The sequence below is a fragment of the Triticum aestivum genome, chromosome 7A, assembly GCF_018294505.1.
Source record: "Triticum aestivum cultivar Chinese Spring chromosome 7A, IWGSC CS RefSeq v2.1, whole genome shotgun sequence".
Classification (NCBI taxonomy): Eukaryota; Viridiplantae; Streptophyta; class Magnoliopsida; order Poales; family Poaceae; genus Triticum; species Triticum aestivum.
In genome coordinates, this window is record NC_057812.1 from 248751442 (window position 1) to 248772916 (window position 21475).

Sequence of the window (21475 nt, forward strand, 5' to 3'; positions counted from 1 at the left end):
CCCTCCCCCTCGCTCCTCTGCTTCCCCCCCCCATGACCAAGAGCCGCCGCCGACGTCGCTCGCAACCACCATGGCCACCGGCCACCCCTCGCCCTGTCGATAAGCCCAGAAGAACCGTCGTCGTCTCCTGCATCGTCTACGCCAGCCCGTTCGACTGCGGGAGCCCTGCATCGCCGCCCACGCCGTCTCCCTCATCTCCAGTGCCCGGAGATCACCGTCGTAAATTCGCCGTCGCAGAAGCTTCCCCGAGCTCGCCGACCCCTCCGTTCGATCCACTGTGAGCCCCTCTTCCTCTTCCCCTTTCTCTCAAGCTCGCGCTCATCCCCTAGCTTCTTTCTCCACCGCGGCCGAGAGCTTCTCGCCGCCGGCCATGGCGTGGCCGTGGCCACAGCCACCGCAGCTCGTTTCTGAGCCCACCGTCGTGCTCACCGCGATCTCAGGAGTCCGTAGCACGCCCCAGCTCCTCCTGCCGTGCTCCCTAACACCGACCCCGAGCTCGCCCGAGCTCCGGCCGCCGCCTCGGGCTCCACTCCGGCGAACCCCGGCCACCCCCGCACCTCCCCTTGGTCTTCCTAGATGCACGCGGTCATGGGCTACCTCCTGGTGCTCTTCGCGCGTCCAACCGCAGCCCATAGCGCAACTCCGGCGAGCCTCCGCCGCGAGATGTGGTCGCCGGCGCCTAATCCGGCGACGCTGACTTGGCGTTGCCATTAGCGGCTAATCCCCCCAATTAGCACACTAACAGACACTGACAGCGGGCCCCGTAGCGGGTCAAAGCCCGAGTCAACGCGGGATTAGTTCCTGTGTCACTGACGTGTGGACCCCGCATGTCAGGTTTGACCTGGACCTGGCCGTTGACTCGCTGATGTCATGCTGGCGTCAGGCTGACGTAGTTAAATCATTTTCTAGATTTATTTTAATTCAGGAAATTTCAGAAAATTGTATAAACTTCTAAAAATCATAGAAATTTAACCGTAACTCCAAATGAAATAATTTATATATGAAAAATTATCAGAAAAATTCAAGGAATCCATCTGTACCATTTTCATGCATGTTAGAACAACTTATAGCTGCTGTTTAGCACAAATCATTTAAATGGCATTTAAATAATCACATATGGAGTTTGAATTTGAATCTTGTATTCAAACCAACTTCATTTAACCTGTTGCTAGTTGCATTAGCTCAAAACACATCCATATTGCCATGTCATGAGCATGCATCATATTGTGCATTGCATTGATTGTATTTCTTCTTTGTTGCCGGTATCTGTTCCCTCCCGGTAGACGATGTACCGACGATGTGATCGTTGACACTGATGAAGACTCAATGTTATCTTCAGAAGTGCCAGGCAAGAAAAACCCCCTTGTTCATTCCGATAAAATCCCACTCTCTCGCTCCTGCTCTCTTTTACTGCATTAGGACAACAACGACATATTTGTTACTTGCTGCGGTAGCTGAACCCCTTTATCCTTTGCATGACCTGTCATTGCCACAGTAAATAGATGAAACCCACTAGCATGAGTAGGAGTTGTTTGAGCCCTGTTGTGCCTACTCATTCATGCTTGTTTGTCATGCCTGCTACTGCTTAGAGTTGAGTCAGGTCTGATTCATCGGGGATGAATCAGAGGTGTGTGAACATGTCCTACTGTGTGTGAGCTAAGTGTGTGAACACGATTTGGTAAAGGTAGCGGTGAGAGGCCATGTAGGAGTACATGGTGGGTTGTCTCATTGAAGCCGTCCTTAGGAACTGAGCTCTGTGTTTGTGATCCATGATTCAGCTACTACCATACATTGGGCCCTGAAATATGACCCCGCTCGACTTCTTATCCACCCAAGTCCTCTGTCCAGGAGTTGCAAGTAGTTTCTGGTGTTTGTAGTATGCTGGAGGCCGTGCACAGCGCTGACCGGAGGGGTGGGCTGTGATGCGGTAGGCACGTGGCCGGGTATACCGGGCGCCCGTTTGGTGTCACGGAACCCTGTTCACATCGTTTGGGGCTGTGAGCGAAACTCCGGCCGGATCTCCTCATGGATGGAACCCGAATAGGCGATAAACCTGGACTAGAGACTTGAGTGTTTAGGTAGGTCGTGGTCTACACCCACGTCGGCTTTCGCTTGAAGTCTGCCGAGCACATGTCGTGTGCAGACGCTAAGTGGTGGAAACATGTATGAAGAAGTACACCCCTGCAGGGTTAACATCATCTATTCGAATAGCCGTGTCCGCGGTAAAGGACTTCTGGGTTGCTTATATCAGTTCATAGACAAGTGAAAGTGGATACTCTAAAATACACAAGATAAGCGTGAGTGCTATGGATGGCGTTCTCGTAGGGAGACGGGAGCGGATCCATAGTGGTGTATTGATATGGTGAATATGTGGACTCGTGTGCGCCACCTCAAAAGAGTTACTTGTAGTCGTAGTTTAGGATAGCTACCGAGTCAAAGCTGGCTTGCTGCCGTTAAACCCCACCATCCCATTTGTTGATAATGATGCATATGTAGTTAGTTCTGATGTAAGTCTTGCTGGGTACATTTGTACTCACGTTGCTTAATTTATGTTTTTGCAGAGAGACTTCAGTCTCACTAGTAGTTCCACGTGGACTTCGACGTTTAGCTTGTTACCTCAGCTACGATCTTGTGCCCTCGGCAGAATCTGGTAGATAGTCAGGCTTCTCAGCCTTTTTCATTTGTAGATGTCTGTACCCAGACATGTTAAGCTTCCGCTTGTGCTTTGACTTGTATGCTCTGAGTGTAGGGTCATGAGACCCTTGTTTGTAATATCTCGCTCCTCGGAGCCTATTGAATAAATACTTGAGTCGTAGAGTCATGTTGTGGCATCCATGTTGTGTTTGCACATATCGAGCATATTGTGTTTATGTTATTGAAATGCTTGGTATGTGTGGGATCTGACTATCTAGTTGTTTATCTTTAGTAGCCTCTCTTACCGGGAAATGTCTCCTAGTGCTTCCACTGAGCCATGGTAGCTTGCTACTGCTCCGGAACATTTAGGCTGGCCCGCATGTGTCCTTCTTCGTTCCTGTGTCTGTCCCTTCGGGGAAATGTCACGCGATGAATATCGGAGTCCTGTTAGCCCGCTACAGCCCGGTTCACCGGAGTCCTGCTAGCCCAGTGCTACAGCCTGGATTCACTCGCTGATGACTGACATGTTCGATGCTGGGTCATGGATGTCTGTCCCTGTAAGTCTGTGCCACTTTGGGTTTACGACTAGCCATGTCAGCTCGGGCTCCTTATCATATGGTTGCTAGCGACACTATCATATATGTGTGCCAAAAGGCGCAAACGGTCCCGGGCAAAGGTAAGGCGACACCCGTGGGAATACCGTGCGTGAGGCCGCAAAGTGATATGAGGTGTTACATGCTAGATCGATGTGGCATTGAGTCGGGGTCCTGACAATGTAATTGTCATTCTCCTCCTCTCCGTCTGCCGCTCTCTCACGAGAGCTGGCTCCTCCATCCTCCTGGTCTAAATCATGCTGGAGGGGATTGTTGTTGTCTTCGGCACTATCCGGAGTGTCATTATCTCCTGTGCCGGTATCACCACTTTTGCTTTGGCGGGGCTTAGAGCGGCGCCGCTGACGTCGGCGCTTGGGTTGCTTCTTGGAGGGGTCATCGTCCACTATCTCGTCGCCATTGCCTTCTTTGGGTGTATCCACCATGTATATGTCATATGACGAGGTGGCTTTCCAGTGCCCTATAGGTGCTGATTCATGTTCGTCTCCTACATCGCCGCCCATACCGTCAATGTCTTCGTAGTCGAAGTCGAGCATGTCGGTTAAATCATCGACAGTGGCTACGAAGTGGGTGGTGGGTGGGAGTCGAATTTCTTCGTCGTCCGCATCCCAATCCTATTGGCCATAGTCCGGCCAGGGCTCTCCTGACAAAGAGAGAGACCTTAGTGAATTCAGAATGTCGCCAAAGGGCGAGTGCTGAAAGATATCCGCGGCGGTGAATTCCATGATCGGTGCCCAATCGGATTCGATTGGCAAGGGCGCGGATGGTTCGGAGTCCGGAAAAGAGTCCGGCTCCTTGGAGTTGCGGGCTACGCGGAGGATTAGGCTGGTGTTCAGCTCGATCACCGTTGAGACTGCAGCCCCTGAGGCGGTGTCTAGCCACCGGTCCACGATTGGCGCAATTGGCTCCGAGCTAAGGGTTAGAGCTGATGCGGGCGCGGCCTCTGGGGTACTGTTCGGCGGCAGAGCTAGGTCATACCCATCGTGACAATGCGGCGCGACCGGCTGTGGCTCGAATCCATCGAAGATCAAGTCTCCACGGATGTCGTCCGTGTAGTTCAAACTTCCAAATCTGACCTGACGGCCAGGGGCGTAGCCTTCAATCTGCTCCAGATGGCCAAGCAAATTAGCCCGCAGTGCAAAGCTGCCAAATATGAAGATCTGTCCGGGGAGAAAAGTCTCACCCTGGACCGCATTGCTATCGATGATAGTAGGAGCCATCAAGCCTAACGGCAACGACACAGAGGAACTCTCAATGAAAGCACCAATGTCGGTGTCCAAACTGGCGGATCTGGGGTAGGGGGTCCCAAACTATGCGTCTAGGCCGGATGGTAACAGGAGGCAGGGGACACGATGTTTTACCCAGGTTCGGGCCCTCTTGATGGAGGTAAAACCGTGCGTCATGCTTGATTAATATTGATGATATGGGTATTACAAGAGTAGATCTACCACGAGATCGGAGAGGCTAAACCCTAGAAGCTAGCCCATGGTATGATTGTATGTTATGGTTGTTGTCCTACGGACTAAAACCCTTCGGTTTATATAGACACCGGAGAGGGTTAGGGTTACACAAGGTCGGTTACAAAGGAGGAGATATCCATATCAGTAGTGCCTAGCTTGCCTTCCACGCCAAGTAGAGTCCCATCCGGACACGAGATGAAGTCTTCAATCTTGTATCTTCATAGTCTAACAGTTCGGCCAATGGAGATAGTCCGGCTGTCCGGAGACCCCCTAATCCAGGACTCCCTCAACCGGGATTCCGAGTCTGATCGGGTCTTCCCGGGAGAAGGAATACCCTTCGTTGACTGTGAGAGCTTGTGATGGGCTAAGTTGGGACACCCCTGCAGGGTTTGAACTTTCGAGAGCCATGCCCGCGGTTATGTGGCAGATGGGAATTTGTTAATATCCGGTTGTAGAGAACTTGACACTTAACTTAATTAAAATGAGTCAACCGTGTGTGTAGCCGTAATGGTCTCTTCTCGGCGGAGTCTGGGAAGTGAACACGGTTCTTGTGTTATGCTTCAACGTAAGTAGTTTCAGGATCACTTCTTGATCACTTCTAATTCACGATCATTGTGTTGCTTCTCTTCTCGCTCTTATTTGCGTAAGTTAGCCACCATATATGCTTAGTGATTTGCTGCAGCTCCACCTTACTACCCTTTCCTACCCTTAAGCTTAAATAGTCTCGATCTCGCGGGTGTGAGATTGCTGAGTCCCCGTGACTCACAGATACTTCCAAACAGATGCAGGTGCCGATGATGCCAGTGCAGATGATGCAACCGAGCTCAAGTGGGAGCTCGATGAAGATCTTGTTCGTTGTGTTGTTTCGTTTCCTGTTGATCAGTAGTGAAGCCCAGTTGGGACGATCGGGGATCTGGCATTTGGGGTTGTCTTATTTTATTTTGGTTCCGTAGTCGGACCTTGTTTGTAATTTGGATGATGTATGTTTAACCTGTATTTGTGTGAAGTGGCGATTGTAAGCCAACTCTTTATCCCTTTCTTATTCAGTACATGGGATGTGTAAAGATTACCCCTCTTGCGACAAGCTTACCATGCGGCTATGCCTCTAAGTCGTGCCCCGACACGTGGAAGATATAGCTGCATTGTGGGTGCTACACCGCCGAAGGGGGGATCGATCACGGAGGGCCTCTACATCAACTCCATGGCCCCTCCGATGATGTGTGAATAGTTTACCTCAGACCTTCGGGTCCATAGTTATTAGCTAGGTGGCTTCTTCTCTTTCTTTGGATCTCAATACAACGTTCTTCTCGATCTTCTTGGAGATCTATTTGATGTAACTCTTTTTGTGGTGTGTTTGTCGAGATCCAATGAATTGTGGGTTTATGATCAAGTTTATCTATGAACAATTTTTGATTCTTCTCTGAAATCTTTTATGTATGATTGGTTATCTTTGCAAGTCTCTTCAAATTATCAGTTTGGTTTGGCCTACTAGATTGATCTTTCTTGTAATGGGAGAAGTGCTTAGCTTTGGGTTCAATCTTGCGGTGTCCTTTCCCAGCGACAGCAGGGGAAGCAAGACACATATTGTATTGTTGCCATCGAGGATAAAAAGATGGGGTTTATATCATATTGCTTGAGTTTATCCCTCTACATCATGTCATATTGCCTAATGCATTACTCTATTCTTATGAACTTAATACTCTAGATGCATGCTCGATAGCAGTCGGTGTGTGGTGTAATAGTAGTAGATGCAGAATCGTTTTGGTCTACTTGTCGTGGACGTGATGCCTATATACATCATCATACCTAGATATTCACATAACTATGCACTTTTCTATCAATTGCTCGAAAGTAATTTGTTCACCCACCGTAATTCTTATATGCTATCTTGAGAGAAGCCACTAGTGAAACCTATGGCCCCAGGTCTATCTTTTATCATATAAGTTTCCAATCTATTTTACTGCGCAATCTTTACTTTCAATCTATATCATAAAAATACAAAAAATATTTATCTTATTATTATTATCTCTATAAGATCTCACTCTTGTAAGTAATTGTGAAGCGATTGACAACTCCTTTATCGCATTGGTTGTGATGTTCTTATTTGTTTGTGTAGGTACAAGGGACTTGCGTGTAGTCTCCTACTGGATTGATACCTTGGTTCTCAAAAACTGAGGGAAATACTTACGCTACTTTGCGGCATCACCCTTTCCTCTTCAAGGGAAAACCAACGCATTGCTCAAGAGGTAGCAAGAAGGATTTCTGGCGCCGTTGCCGGGGAGATCTACGGCCAAGTCAAGACATACCAAGTACCATTGACAAACTCTTATCCCTCGCATTACATTATTTGCCATTTGCCTCTCGTTTTCCTCTCCCCTACTTCACCCTTGCCATTTTATTCGCCCTCTTTTCCGTCCCCCTCTTTTTGTTCGCACTTTTTCGCTTGCTTCTTGTGTCGCCGTGTGTCGTCATGGCTAGTCCCATATCTGCCCCTTTGTCTCCCGAGTTTGAAGTTCTTCACTTCAAACAAAGACAAGGAGAAAATTAAAAAGATGCCTGGTTTAGGATGATGGAATCTTATCGTAATTACACCCAAGAGGTGAATTTTAGAATTTTACTTCACAATTTTTATGTTGGGTTGAATATGTCGCATAGACAACTCTTGGATTGCGTTGCCAAAGGGAATTTTATCAAAATTGATCCTAGTATTGCTCATGAAATCATAGAGGGAATAGTGGGAGAACTACCTCAACAAAAGGGGTCACATCATACCCAGGAAGAGACACAAGTTTTTGAAAATATTTGCAAAGTAACGAAAATCTTACAAAATTCTCTTGAACCTCTTAAGAGTGTTAGTGGAAACCTTCGCCGCATGAATATGTTGATTACCCTTTGCAATAAGCGGTTGGATTCTTTAGATCTAAAAATTTCTGAATATGAAGGGAAACGTAAAGAGCCTCCCGGATTTGAGCATGACTTTGCTAAAAAAATTATATGATAGCGCTTGTTGGGAGGCAGCCAAATTTTATTTTTGTTCCTTGCTTTTTGGTTCTGTTTAGTAATAAATAATTCATCTAGCCTCTATTAGATGTGGTTTTATTCTTTTAATTAGTGTTTGTGCCAAGTAGAACCTTTGGGAAGACTTGGGGAAAGTCTTTGCGATCTTGCTGTAAAAAACAGAAACTTAAGCGCTCACGAGATTTGCTGCCATTTTTTACTAGAGAGTGCGATTAGGTTGATTCTTTTTGCAGATGATTAATAGATAAATTACTCATGTCAAGAAATTTATTTCATAATTTTTGGGGTTATATAATATTAGAAACCTACAGATTACTACATACTTTTCTGTTTTTGACAGATTCTGTGTTTTCGTGTGTTGTTTGCTTGTTTTGATGAATCTATGGCTAGTTTCGGAGGTTATGAACTATAGAGAAGTTGTAATACAGTAAGTTTAACACAAAAATAAATAAAGAATGAGTTCATTACAGTACCTTTGGTGGTGGTTTGTTTTCTTTTACGAATGGAGATCATGAGATTTTCTGTTTAAGTTTTGTGTTGTGAAGTTTTTAAGTTTTGGGTAAAGATTTGATGGATTATGGAACAAGGAGTGGCAAGAGCCTAAGCTTGGGGATGCCCATGGAACCCCAAGGTAAAATTCAAGGACAACCAAAAGCCTAAGCTTGGGGATGCCCCGGAAGGCATCCCCTCTGTCGTCTTCTTCTATCGATAACTTTACTTGAGGTTATATTTTTATTCACCACATGATATGTCTTTTGCTTGGAGCGTCTTGTATGATTCGAGTCTTTTATTTTTAGTTTACCACAATCATCCTTTCTGTACACACCTTTTGGGAGACACACACATGAATTGAAATTTATTAGAATACTCTATGTGCTTCACTTATATCTTTTGAGCTAGATAATTTTACTCTAGTGCTTCTCTTATATCTTTTAGAGCACAGTGGTGGTTTTATTTTATAGAAATTATTGATCTCTCATTCTTCACTTATATTATTTTGAGAGTCCTTTAGAAAAGCATGGTAATTTTCTTCGGTTATGAAACTAGTCCTAATATGATATGCATCCAAGATTGGTATAATAAAAACTATCATAGAAAGTGCATTAAATACTATGAGAAGTTTGATACTTGATAATTGTTTTGAGATATAAAGGTGGTGATATTAGAGTGTGCTATTTGAGTAATTGTGAATTTGAGAAATACTTGTGTTGAAGTTTGCAAGTCCCTTAGTATGCACGTATGGTAACCTTGTGTAACAAATTTGGAACATGAGGTGTTCTTAGATTGTCTTCCTTATGAGTGGCGGTCTTGGATGAGCGATTGTCTTTTCCTACCAATCTACCCCCCTAGGAGCGTGCGCGTAGTGCTTAGTTTTTGATGACTTGTAGATTTTTGCAATAAGTATGTGAGTTCTTCATGACTAATGTTGAGTCCATGGATTATACGCACTCTCACCCTTCCATCATTGCTAGACTCTTTGGTACCATGCATTCCCCTTTCTCACCTTGAGAGTTAGTGCAAACTTCGCTGGTGCATCCAAACCCCGTGATATGATACGGTCTGTCACACATAAACCTCCTTATATCTTCCTCAAAACAGCCACCATACATATCTATTGTGGCATTTCCATAGCCATTCCAAGATATATTGCCATGCAACTTTCCACCGTTTTATTTATGACACACTTCATCATTGTCATATTGCTTTGCATGATCATGTAGTTGACATCATATTTGTGGCAAAGCCACCAAGCATAATTTTTCATACATGTCACTCTTGATCCATTGCCCTTCCCGGTACACCGCCGGAGGCATTCATATAGAGTCATATTTTGTTCTAGTATCGACTTGTAATCATTGAGTTGTAAATAGATAGAAGTGTGATGATCATCATTAATAGAGCATTGTCCCAAAAAAAGAGAAAGGCCAAAAAAGGCCCAAAAAGGAAATACAAGGGGCAATGCTACTATCTTTTTTACACACTTGTGCTTCAAAGTAGCACCATGATTTTTATGACAGAGAGTCTCTTGTTTTGTCACTTTCATATACTAGTGGCAATTTTTCATTATAGAACTTGGCTTGTATATTCCAACAATGGGCTTCCTCAAATGCCCTAGGTCTTCATGAGCAAGCAAGTTGGATGCACACCCACTTAGTTTCTTTTGTTGAGGTTCATGCATTTATAGCTCTAGTGCATCCGTTGCATGGCAATCCCTACTCCTGGCATTGACATCAATTGATGGGCATCTCCCTAGCCCATTGATTAGCCTCGTCGATGTGAGACTATCTCCTTTTTTGTCCTCTCCACATAGTGCTATATCCAAGGCTCACGCTCATGTATTGCGTGAAAGTTGAAAAAAGTTTGAGATTACTAGAGTATGAAACAATTGCTTGGCTTGTCATCGGGGTTGTGCAAGATGAGAGCATTCTTGTGTGACGAAAATGGAGCATGACCAAACTATATGATTTTGTAGGGATGAACTTTCTTTTGCCATGGTATTTTGAGAAGACATGATTGCTTAGTTAGTATGCTTGAAGTATTATTGTTTTTATGTCAATATTAAACTTTTGTCTTGAATCTTTCGGATCTGAATATTCATGCCACAATAAAGAAAATTACAATGAGAATCATGCTAGGTAGCATTTCACATCAAAAATTCTGTTTTTATCATTTACCTACTCGAGGACGAGTAGGAATTAAGCTTGGGGATGCTTGATACGTCTCCGACGTATCTATAATTTTTGATTGTTCCATGCTATCATATTATATGTTTTGGATGTTAATGGGCTTATTTATACACTTTTATATTATTTTGGGACTAACCTACTAACCCAAGGCCCAGTGCAAATTGTTGTTTTTTTGCCTATTTCAGTGTTCCGCAGAAAAGGAATATCAAACGAAATAAAACCTTCGGGAGAGTTATTTTTGGAACAAACGTGATCCAGTGGGCTTGGGGTGGACGTCAAGCAGCCAACGAGGAGGCCACGAGGCAGGAGGGCGCGCCTACCCCCTGGGTGCGCCCTCCCCCCCATGGGCCCCTCGTTGTTCCACCGACCAACTTCTTCCTCCTATATACATTCATATACCCCGAAAACATCCAGGAGCAACACAAAACCCTATTTCCACCGCTGACGGTGTCCAGGAGTAGGGGGTACTCACCACATCGTATCTCGATCAGTTGGATTGGGCCGAGGACCCCCATGACCGTTTACTCATGGGCCAGTTCGGACAACCGAAGACATATTCGAGGAAGATTCCACAAGACTTGGTGATCAAGACAAGGACTCCTCTTCATCGACGTATTCGACTAGGACTCTTGTTATCCTAGGCCTCTGGTATGTTATATAAGCCGAGGTCAGGCTAGTCAATAGATTATTATGACATTACTCATCATACCTGTAGGGTTTAGACCACAACATACGAACTCGAGGTAGATCAACTCTTGTAACCCCTATACTCATAAGAGTCAATCAAGCAGGAAGTAGGGTATTACCTCCATCAGGAGGGCCCGAACCTGGGTAAACATCGTGTCCCCTGTCTCCCATTACCATCGATCCTTAGACGCACAATTCGGGACCCCCTACCCGAGATCTGCCGGTTTTGACACCGACAATGGTGCTGTGATTGAGAGTTCCGCTATGTGATCAGCAAAGGATCAATGGCTCGCCCGCAGATCAACTGCGATGCCAGCATCTTCATCGCCGGCTCGACTGATGACCTTGGCTCGAGCGAGGACCGCGCTACATCTTTGATAGTCATGTTCAGACGGGGGCCTTCATCAACATCAACTCCGATATCTATCAAGATCATGGAGGAATCATCCATGGAGCTTGGGGGCTCAACGTCAACATTGCCCTCGGGCAACCGTGCTATTTTCTCGAACAGCAAACTTGTATCCACTGCCACCACCTCCTCGAGCATCACGTTAACTATTCCTTTGGTAGAATTGGGCGGAATTGAGTCTGCAACAACCATGCAAAATTTCGTCGAGTTCCGATGGAGGAATCTCGGGCAATCTACGATATACCGGAACCCTGTCAAATCTGGACGGGAATCTTGATGAGTTTAGGGTGTGGTCTCCAGCACCTAGCTCGGATGTCCTTTGTAAGATACAACTGTTGATCAGCCGCGGAATTCCTATATCTGCCACCACTCAAAATTTCAGCTCGATCCGATCGTCCAAACTCCGGGAACCTTCCGATTAGTGCATCACTTTTCGGACCTGTTTTCTACGCGAATACGGATCCGACCAGAATTCACGTTTCTTTATGAACATGATATTGGACAACTTTCTTAAATGAATTTTCTTCTATGGTATTGTGCATTCTTTCTAACACGTGCCCATAAAAGTTTAAGCCTTCTTTGAGGCACTCTTCACCATCGCGCCGGTAACATTGCTCCTCGTCTGCCGACCTGCGCTAGACAGATCGTCGCTTCATCGAGCCGAGCCTAACCTTATCAGATCATCAGCTCGGCAAGCCGAACAAGAGTTCGGCATCGTGAAGGATAAATCATCACCAACACCATCGCCCCACGGATTGCACGGGTCAGGCGCACCGACATCACCGCTCGGTCACTTCATCAATCTAGCATTGACCGCGTCACAAGTTATGACCAACGTTGGCATGGCCGCACTGTTGGTTTTTCAAGCCGATGTCCATCACGCCGAACTGCTTCAACACCTCGGCTGACATGGCAGCTGCAACTTTCCTTACTGAACCGCTCCGTCATCTCGGCTAGACCGGGAACTTTGCTATTTCTTCATCAACATACTCCAGTGACTTCGACGTCACCAGCCGACCAGCTTCGTCACGTTAGCTGGACCGGGGGCTTTGCCTCGGCGAGCCCACCTTTGCCAGCATCGCCATGTCGTCGCTTTATCGCCCATCAGGCAATGGGTGTGTGGATCGAGTCCCAATTTTGGGAGTAACCTTTCTTCAGATTGCTACAACAGATAAACTAGGTCTATCAAATGGTGGCCGCATTAACAACGGTCGCGTGGTGGTTCGGTCAGTTTCCGTATACAGTTCGGCGAATGCCGCATCCGGAACTCAGACCGGCCTGTGAATTCAGGCTTGGCCACGCCTTCACCGCGTCACGTCGACTCCCTGCATCGACATGACCTCGACACCAGGCCACATCTCTTTCAATAAATTATTTTTGTGAAAAGCAATTATCCTTTTTGGATCACACTATTTTATGTGTGTAGGTGATCGACTTCGACTACGTCACGTGGTCACTTTGGCAAGCCGACGTCGTTGTCCCAATCGGCTCGCGTGATCACCTTGTTGGTCGAATCGCCATACTGACATGTTCGGTTGCCTCGGGGACTTCGGCATCGCTGAGAGAGCTCTACCTCATCGAGTGTTTGGCACACGGGTCATATTTCTTTTATTACTCACTTTGCGTAAATTATTAATTATGCAACATTTTTTTATTATTCCTATTAGCTCCGGCTTGCACTATTTTCTATGCAAAGGTAAAGGATCCGGGTCGGGCAGCGTTGTCACCTCGGCGTACCGACATACCACATCACCTCAGCTGGACCGAGGGCTTCATCATTACTTCATTAAGCAACCCCGGGGACTTCGGCATCACAATGCCGGCCTGCATTGGTCGTGTTGTGTCGCCATCTTGGGACCGGCTTGGGGGGTGGGAGCTCATCCCGCCGTAAGCTCGGACCGCGTCATCAATACTAAGCACATTAACCAACTAAGTCACTTTCATGCTCAAAAACTTCCAGTTTTAAATTTTGTTCGGTTCGACCAAGCATTATACTTTTTGGCAATAAGTTGTTTGTGACAAGATTCCTTGTCAAAACTTTGTTTGTGACACAAATTCAAATACCCCGTTTTTTTAGGGGCTTCCTTTATGATGCCTTTCCTCTTGCATATGATTATACTTGTACGGCTTCGTTCCTTGTTCGTGTATTACGCCACAATATGCACCATGTTGACTTAAGTGTTTCGCAAGCTGGGTTGCCTGGCTCCTGTGCTTACCCCTACGCTCCCGATTGTTCGGCTAGGGAACAAAGGGAGCACCTCTGCGATTGTTACTACCGGGTCATCCGAATTAGTACCTCAGACTGGGTGAAGCCGAAAGCTAGCGCTTTTATTGTTTTCAATAATGGTCGGCACACAACAGAACTCATGAGTACAAAAAATCTATTGCACAAGTCTCATAGTAACAATGAGCAACCGAAGAAAGGTATCGGTGGAGGTACTATTTTCTTCTAAGATGCTTCTTACACTTCGTCAGTAATATATCATAAGTTCCATGAGCGCACTTTGTCTGTTATAGCCTTATGGCCTGATTGCCTGGTTATCGGAAACACCGTCGATGCTTTCGACAGGTGGAGTACATGACACTTTTCAGTCCTTGACCAAAGAGGGAGAAGCCGATGGTCTGTTAAGACGCATTTAAAGTTCGGGTGAACACAGATATGATATAAGTACATCGGTACATACAATCATTATACATAAAATTCTTTTACCCAAGTCACTTGGGAGCTCTTAAAACTTATATGAGCTGTTTTATAGTAAATGTGTTTTCATCTTGGTCGTTGCAAAGTCTTTTTCTACTGCTCCTTTTTCGACTCGAGTGTATGGTCAATAGCCGGATAGCCTGTCTTCTCTCTAAAAAGCCGCTCGAGTTTAGTTCGCTAAACTGGCCTCGAAGAAGTACTCCGCCTTTGGGATAAGGAACTCGAAGCCGTAGGCTGGCCCGTTAGAAGTGTTGAGATCGGGTGTGTCATGTTAAAGCATGGCAGAAGCACATTTTTTTCTTTTTTCCAATTTTCGGATTGGCACCAAACACTTGATCTTGTCCGGACGTCAAGTTTTTACTGACGTTTTGTGGTTTTCCAAGCTTATGGCACTTTTAAACTATTTGTGCGTTTTCAGCACAAGTCTCGCAGTGCAACGCCGGACACCTTTAGAGATTCGGCAAAAACATTCTCGGATATTGCTAAATATGCATCGGTTTTGAATTGTGTCTTCGGTTAATAGTTGTGTTGCCCGGCTCCTGCACTTTCCTCCTACGTTCCGCTTTGTTCGGCTAGGTGTGCAAAGGGAGAACCACTGCGATTGTGCTTCGAGCTCACATGGTTAAGCACCTTAGTGGAGAAAGCCGAAAACTGACTGTCACAATAAGCGTAAACTGGTCAGCGATCCGATGACTGTGTTAAATGACGGGTCATTCATAACATTGGCCGAAGTGTTTACGGCTTGACCCCGGATGTCGCCGAACACTAACCGAGGGCTCATAGCTAGCTTCCCCAGTTTAAAGCTCCTATGACTAAGTGAAAGTTATAAAGCCCTGCATATCTGATTGCCTTGTTTCCGCTAACACAACCACCTTCAGGCACCGAGACGTCGGCTAAGGGTTGTCTTGTTATTGCGGAGACACCCTGCATAGTATCTTGTAGCAACCCGACCTGAAACGGTCAAGTCTCTGTGCTTCAGTGTCATCCCTGGATCGGTAATGCTGACGCACACAGTACTCGAAGGATTTATAACAGAGTGGCAATCAGACACTTATTACATCGAATGTCTCAAGAGAGAACTTATTATAATAAATATGTCTTAAGGCCATCTAATACGATAACAGCGGAAAGCTTGGAAGATAAAGTGAGTCCATCAACTCCAACAGCATAGCTGAGTGCATGACAAACGACCTATCGCACCTTACTCCTCGTCTCAAAAGTCTGCAACATGATATGTTGCAGCCCGAAAATGGGCCAGCACATGGAATATGTTGGCATTGTAACACAGGAGAGTAATGAGTAGATAAAAACTATCACTACATGTATATATGGCTGGTGAAGGCTCTATGGTTAAAATGTTTTGCGAAAAGCTAATTTTTTCCTACAACAAAGGAATATATTTTATTTAACTATCATGGTAGTTGAACAACATTGACAAGGTCCTCCAACTCAATCCCAATTAAAAATAATTATCGACCCAACAAAATTTATTTAGAGTGATGAGATCCATATGATAATCCAAGAACCAGATACTCAAGATGTCCATAACCGGGGACACGGCTAACCCTGATTAGTTTGTACACTCTGCAGAGGTTTGCGCACTTTTCCCCACAAGACTTGATCTCCTCCATTGTATTTCTCGCACTGCATGGTGTTTGAGAAACGGATGACCGAGACACAGTCTTTCCGAAGAGGTCCCCTTAACCGATAGATAGGCCGGTACACCTACAATCCCCGACATCTGCTAACCCATCATGGAATGGTTTCCCACAACTTACTCCACTATGCTAGAGCCCATAATAGCTTGTGGCTGCACACGGAAGTTTCTAGCATGACATAATCTTATGATCCCTTTGAGCCTGGGTGGCGGACTGTAGGATGATCACATGGGTACTCCGGGATATCCTAGGACAACACTGGATTCTCCAGGTGCCCACAAGCAATCCACCCAGACGTGTATTAAAGTTGCCACCTTAAGTTGAACCATTAATTAACAATCTCTCAATTGTCATGGATACACTCAAACCCAATCCACGTCTACGAGCATAGCATGGCAGCACAAGCCTAGCGTAGAAGTAACTCCCAGGGTTTGATAATAAAACAAGCAATAGGTTCTACCTCATCATCTACTTCCCAGACCCACATGTTTAGAGATCCTACTCATGCAATGTGTGAGGGTTGAAACTAATGCATAAAAATGGGTGATAAAGGGGTATGATCAAAGTGTTACTTGCCTTGCTGACGATCGGCAAATCCTAGAGACTCGTAGTAGCACGCTTCACACTCCAGGTGTTCTATCGCAAACAAACAATAGCATACATAAGCAATCAAGCAAATATGCATGGGTAAAACTCAAATAAGAAGATCTAACCACAAAGTTCAACTGAAGAACTCCAGTTTGCAAAAAGAATCAAATCAAACGGAGCAACGAAACTCAAACTGCAAAAGAAACAAGATCCGATTACTAATCTGGACTAAAGTCAAATTTTACAATGCCAAAATCTTTTTCAATTTGGTTAAACAGAAAGAGGGCTTCGAGACGAAGATCCAGGCGCTTGAATTGCTTGATTCCGACAAACGAGCGAAAAGATAAACTAAAACGAAAATCAGGGCGGAAATCGCGATCGAACATAATTGCGGAAAACCCTGGAAAAAGAAAAACTGACGAACAGGCTAACCAACGAATGTTCGCTGTCTGTGGCTAACGGATGAACGACGTTCGTTAAAACGAGCATACGGACGAATGTCTGCAAAATAAATAGACCGTGAAAACCGAAATAAAACCAATTCTAAAAAAACGAGATCTAGGTTTACGAAAAACCAATAAGTTTAAAAAAAACGGCGGCTGCCTCGTAGAACGGGACGGTGGCGGTGGCGTACTCCACCGGCGGCGGTGGCGCGGCGCGAGGCGGCGGGGCGGATCGAGCGGTGGGGCTGGCGGTAGATCAGGCGGCTTGGGTTTCGGGCGGATCAGGCGTGGGGCTGGTGGCTCGGGCCTTCGGCCTTTTGAGAGGGCCGGCCGGGTCGGTGTCCCAGGCAGACACGGCCCAGTAAGGCGGTTCATTTGCTTTTTAAAAAAAATTCCGACGCGCAGAAAAATGAAGAAAAGAAATACTAAACGGACTCCAAAAATCCCAAAATAAATTTTCCCCGTCCTCTAAAAATATGCGAGACAATGTGAACATTTAGTTGGGCCTATAATGCAATTTTGAAAAACGAGCATTTTTCCTAATTCAAATAAAATTGCAGTAAAATCCAAATAAAATTTATTTATTTGATTTTAATATTTTCCTCCGATATTTCATTTATTTTGGAGAAGTCATATTATCTCCTCTCATATAATTTTAATTTGAAATATTTTTGGAGAGAAAAATAATAAAAACCAAAATGATCCTTGTTTCGATATTTGAGAAAATTTCAAATATGAGAACTAGGAAAATCCCCAACTCTCTCCGAGGGTCCTTGAGTTGCTTAGGATTTCGAGGATCACAAAACGAAATGCAATAAAGTATGCATGAATGACCTATGTATAACATTCCAAATTGAAAATTTGGGATGTTACAAACCTACCCCCCCCTTAAGATGAATCTCGCCCTCGAGATTCAGGTTGGCTAGAGAATAGGTGTGGGTGGTCTTCGAGTAGATCATCCTCTCGTTCACAAGTGGTTTCGTCCTCGGTATGGTGGCTCCACTAAACTTTGCAAAACTTGATAACCTTGCTGCGGGTAACTCGACTGGCAAATTCGAGAATCCTGACTGGTTTCTCCTCATATGTGAAATCACCGTCTAACTGATTTGCTTCCAGGGGCACTGTATCTCTCAGAGGAATATCGTCCATCTCAGCATGGCACTTCTTCAACTGGGAAACGTGAAACACGTCATGTACTCCTGATAGTCCTTCGGGTAATTCCAACTTGTAGGCAACCTCTCCCATGTGTTCGAAAACTCGGTACGGCCCTACAAATCTCGGGGCTAACTTTCCCTTAACTCCAAAATGCTTAACTCCTCGCAGAGGGGACACTTGCAGATATGCTCTGTCTCCGATTTCATAGACTACCTCCTTGCATTTCGAGTCTGCATAACTCTTATGTCTTGACTGAGCTGCCTTCAGTCTATCTCGAATCAGCTTAACCTTCTCTTCGGACTCCTTAATCAAATCCGGTCCAATAAACTGGCGGTCTCCAACTTCATCCCACATCAACGGTGTTCGACATCTTCTTCGTACAGGGCTTCAAACGGTGCCATCTTCAAACTGGCCTGGTAGCTGTTGTTGTACGAGAACTCCGCGTAGGGTAAATTATCATCCCAACTAGACCCACACTCTAGTGCACAAGCTCTCAACATGTCCTCCAGAATCTGATTGACTCTCTCAGTCTGTCCATCTGTCTGCGGGTGAATAGTTGTACTGAACTCCAGCCTAGTTCCCAAAGTCTGGTGCAGTTGGTGTCAAAACTTTGAAGTAAACTGTGTTCCTCTATCTGATACGATGGTCCTCGGAACTCCGTGCAGACATACGATCCTGGTCATGTATATCTTGGCCAACTTCGCACTTGTATATGTGGTTTTCACTGGGATAAAGTGAGCTACTTTGGTCAAGCAGTCAACTACTACCCATATAGAATCATATCCCGATCGGGTCTTGGGTAATCCGGTGATAAAATCCATGCCAAGCTTATCCCACTTCCATTCGGGTATCGGCATAGGCTACAGTAAATCCTGCTGGCTTCTGATGTTCTGCCTTCACTCTCTAACACACATCACATACGGCTACATACTCGGCAATATCCTTCTTCATTCCAGTTCACCAAAAACGCTCCATCAAATCCAAATACATCTTGGTGTTTCCGGGATGTATCGAGAATGGTGAGTCATGAGCCTCCTTTAGTATCAACTTCCTAATATCTGCATTATTGGGCACATATATATGATCCTCAAACCACAAGGTGTCGTGCTCATGCTCACGAAAACCTTTGCCTTTGCCTTCACTCATCTTCTCCTTTATCTCGACAATTTTTTGTCCTCCTTCTGGGCTTCTTGAATCTTTCCCAACAATGTTGACTGAACTTCCATGCTTGTAACAAAACCTCTAGGAACATTCTCTAAACATAGCTCCCTGGAATCTTCTGCTAACTCCCTTGGCAAACCTCCTGTTACTAAGGTATTGGCATAACTCTTCCGGCTCAAAGCGTCTGCTACGACATTGGCCTTGCCTGGATGATAGTGCAATTTCATATCGTAATCCTTTATAAGCTCCAACCATCTCCTTTGCCTGAGGTTCAACTCCTTCTGTGTGAAAATGTACTTCAAACTCTTATGATCCGTGTACACATCAAAATGGTTCCCAATAAGAAAATGTCTCCAGGTTTTTAGCGCATGTACTACCGCTGCAAACTCCAAATCATGCATTGCATAATTCAAATCATGCGGTCAAAGTTGTCGTGAGGCATATGAAACAACTCTTCCATCTTGCATAAGTACTCCTCCAAGTCCTAAGCGAGATGCGTCGCAATACACTTGGAAATCCTTGCGTATATCCGGTAGAATCAGCACTGGGGCTGTAGTCAAACGTTTCTTCAACTCCTGGAAACTTGCTTCACATTCTTCAGTCCAATGGAACTTAGTGTCCTTCTTCAACAAAGTCGTCATAGGCTTCGCAATCTTAGAGAAATTTTCAATGAATATCCGATAGTATCCCATGAGTCCAAGAAAACTGCGGATCTCTCCAACTAAGGTGGGTGCCAACCACTCAACGACTGATTTAACCTTGGTACACTACAAAAAAATACACTTCCGTGATAATACGTGTTTGTCACAGTAGGTCGCTTTTTTTTGTCATGCATGTACATCCATGACAAATTTATGACAGAATCAAGATAGTCATACTTGTGCTGTCGTAGAAGTGTTCCATGACATTACCAAAATTAGCATCACGGAAGTGTCCACTTCCATGACAATAAATCGCGCGTCACAGAAGTGCTTTCGTCAAGGGTGACCGACACGTGGCATCCACCACAACGGAATGCCGTGAAGCTATCGGGTCGGGTATTGGATCCGATAACCCGTTAACAGCCCCGACCAATGGGGATTTTCCACGTGTAAAATCATCATTGGCTAGAGGAAACACGTATCGGCTCATCGTCGGGACAGATGTCATCCACTCACTGGACAGAAGGCACCTATGATACGTTGACATGTGGCACGGCCCAACAAGTTTAAATGGGCCGGTCCAACTGAAGGCCCACAAGATTTTGCGGACCATAATGGGTCGGCCCAGCTAAAGGCCCACGAGATTTTGCGGACCATAATGGGCTGGCCTAGCTAAAGGCCCACAAGATTTTGCGGGCCATAATGGGCCGGCCCAGGTAAAGGCCCACAAGATTTTTGTGTGCCATAATGGGCCGGCCCAGATAAAGGCCCACAAGATTCTTGCGGGTCATAATGGGCCGGCCCAGCTAAAGCCCCACGAGATTTCATCGACATTAATGGGTCGGCCCAGCTGTAGGCCCACAAGATTTTGAGGACCCTAGTAGGCCGGCCCATTAATTGGCTGCCATGTTTTGGGCCAAATGTCGGCCCATATTTGATCCGGTCCATTAATGGCCTGCCACGCTCCGGGCCTAATAGTGGCCCATATGAGATCTAGCCCGTTAAAAGCCTACCATGTTCTGGGCCAAATTACGGCCCAGATCAGGTCCGGGCCTTTAAGAGGCTTTGGGCTCAATTATGGCCCATATCATATTCGGCCCATCAACTGGACACTATGCTTTTGGGCCCACTTGCTAAAGGCCCACTTAGTAATTCGACCAGATATTAGTTTTGGCATGTTAATGGCCCGTTTAACATTTCGGCCCTATATTAATTTTGGCCTGTTAAAAGCCCGTCATATAGTTGGGCCTAACTACGGCCCGGTTTGCATCCGGCCTGCTCGCAGGCGATATCTGATTGGGCCAAACAAGGACCCAGACAATTTTGGCCTGTTAAAAGCCCGTGATTTGATTCGCACAATCATGGACCAGGGTTCATTTTGGGCTGCTGCGTAACTAGTAGGAATTAAGAACAAACCTACTCTATACAATAAAGAAATTACGGCATAGTAACTAAGAATAAACCTACACTACACAATAAAGGATTTAAGGTATATTACATCCACTGGGCATCAAAGTTCGCCATCAGTGATCATAAAGTGCAACGAAGAAGCAGATTACAAAAACTGGGCACCATTGCAGCGTAACAAAATAATACTGAACCGATACCACTTCCAAGACAGT